Raw genomic sequence first — 2,846 nt, 5'->3', positions numbered from 1 at the left:
TCCTAGGCTCTCAGAAATCACAGAATATTAGATTCTAAGGATCACAGAATCATAGCCAAGAAAAGGATCCTGGCTCATGCAATGGGATTCCCTATTTTTACAGATGGGGTGGGGATCTGGCAATTCCAGGGGGAGGCCATCACATTCCATACTCATTCCCGAAGGCTAAGGGTCCGCCCTAAGTGTGGAAGACCCTCCCTGTGTTGATGAGGTCACGGGGATCCCCTGCCAGCTAAAGCTCAACTGCCCAGCTTTGCCTGTGAAGTGACATTTCCACAGCCACTGCACCAAGGGAACAGAACTGGGTCCACTGATCCGCAGGCGGACTCGGGTGGCCTCTGGATTTTCATCCCTGGCCACGGCAACGTTTCCTGGAGCCACCCCCCAGCAGTTTCTTGGAGACATCAAGACCTTTGGGTGAGACAACCCACCCCAGCCGAACAAGAGTGTAAGTTCTGGTGCCAGAAGGACTGACTCTCTGCTAGGGTTGTGAGAAGATGCTCAGTGGGCATCTTTCCCTAATCCCAAGCCTGGAGATGATAGCAAACGTCCTGAAATGGACTCTTCTGTTGGCGTGGAGTGGGCGGCTCAGCCAGGGTCCTGCAGATCCACGGGACACCCAGAGCCCATCCCCCCCCACCCCCCTACCTTGGAGGATCCGCTGCTTGGGAAACAAGCTGCTTTGCAAAACGCTATCCAGGTGGTCTGTGGGCCAAATCGGCAGCAGCCCGCTCTTAGACCTCTGACCCCCTCGCAGAGGACAGCCATCAGTTGACTTGTCCGGAAGATCACCTCCCCGGTCTGTAAGGGCCTGATTTCTTCCTCTCTTCAACCTCAGGGCTCTGGTGAGGACTTTTGGAAAGAGCACATTGCTTTTGCTATGGGAGAGGGAATGTGACCTGGGCTGGGGAACTTGAGAACCATAGTCCTCTGGCCACAGGGACCAGTAGGACATGGGACACAAGTTAACCCAGAGAGCTCTTCCCAAGGAATCTTCCTCCTGGATCTGGTGGAGAAAATGCGCTTACATCTATAATCTAGGAACCAGAAATACATGAATAGGAATAGGCCTGAGGCTGTGTCCTCCCTGTTATGGAAAAAGCCCACCTATAATGGAGCAGAATAAGGCTGGTTCCCCGAGAGAAGCCCAGAGTTTGGGGAAAGGAGGGAGAGCGAGAATGTACGAGGGCGCTATGATGGGTTCTTGGTCTCAGGGCCTGCAGTTCCTGGAGCTGCCTGTCACCGTGCAGATTTTCCTTGATTCCGCGAGCTACGTCAGCAGCTGTAAAACATACTCTCTCTGACCCAGTTCACATTGCAATCCAGAATGCACACACACACACACACGTGTGTGTGTGTGTGTAATGATTATATGTATATCATTTTCATGAAACAATATGTAAGCCCTTATTATGTATGATACATTCTGATACTTTCCATTCTATGCCATGTCATTTTCTTTTAATACTAGTTGAGACCCACTAAATCGATTTCATGACACACTAAAGGGTTGTGACCTGCAGTACAAAAACAACCGAGCTGGAACAAAAGCTTTCCAATAAATCCCTGTTTTTGCCAACATAGTTCAAGTTGGTTTCTTCACTTGCAACCCAAGTAAATACTAACTAACCTCAACCCTGGCGGGCCCTTTGCTCCCGTTCCAGCCCCGCCCACCCCTACCCCTGGCCAGGCTTCCACAAGGAGCTCAGTTTGCCAACTCACTTACTCATTCATCGATGGAACGAATCCACCCTAACACTTAGCAGTGGCGTCAGACATCGGGTAAGGCACTCCACCCCACTGGCCTCAGTCTGGGCACCTATAAATTAGGCTTGTGTCCTCTGCCTCTTAGAAGGACTGTGTGGATCCAATGAGACCCTGCGTGAAATGCTCCCAGACGGGGCTCCGAGTGTGAAGGATGCTCTGCACGTAGCCGTTCCCATCCTCCAACCCCCCCATCACAAGAATCTTCATTTTTAATTTGAGTTCAGAGAACGAGGGGGAAACCCCATCAAGAGTCTCTCAGGGGCTTCCCTGGTGGCGCAGTGGTTGAGAATCTGCCTGCCAATGCAGGGGACACGGGTTCGAGCCCTGGTCTGGGAAGATCCCACATGCCGCGGAGCAACTAGGCCCGTGAGCCACTACTACTGAGCCTGCGCGTCTGGAGCCTGTGCTCCGCAACAAGAGAGGCCGCGACAGTGAGAGGCCTGCGCACCGCAATGAAGAGTGGCCCCTGCTCGCCGCAGCTAGAGAAATCCCTCGCACAGAAATGAAGACCAAACACAGACAAAAATAAATAAATAAATAAATAAATTTAAAAAAAAAAAAAAAGAGTCTCTCAAATCTTCCACGAAGGGAGAGTCCCGTGTATATGAAAATGGTGACGATGGTGAGAGTAACGGTTGACGATCCTCCCATCGTCAAGATAAACGCATTCGATCCTTCCGAGAACGCCAGGAAGTAGGTGAAATGGTGCTGGAGGATTATTAGGACAGGCAGCCAGGGCCTGGAACCCAGGGGTCCCGGGGCCAAGTTCAGTGCCCTTCTCTCCCCTGCGACCACTGCTTTCCTGTCCCTCTGTGAATTGGGCTCGGCTTCCAGGCAAAGCTATGGGGGCAGGGATGGTACTTTTGCTACATTTGGCAAAGTGCTCTCAGGCAGCGTTTGCTCTATCCTACATGTCGTAGGCAGGGAGAAAGGGAGCGATTCCTGCAGTCCAAGGATTTCAGGGTCAGAGTGTCCCCGGAGCCCGGTCTCCATCCCTCATGACTGTCACTGCCCGAGCCAGGGGCAATGGAGCTGCCAAAGGATCCCAGGATGCCTTTCGGGGCCACGAACATGGAGTC

The sequence above is a fragment of the Mesoplodon bidens genome, assembly GCF_964165515.1.
Source record: "Mesoplodon bidens genome assembly, chromosome: 11".
Lineage (NCBI taxonomy): Eukaryota > Metazoa > Chordata > Mammalia > Artiodactyla > Ziphiidae > Mesoplodon > Mesoplodon bidens.
Note: the sequence above shows the minus strand (reverse complement) of the source record.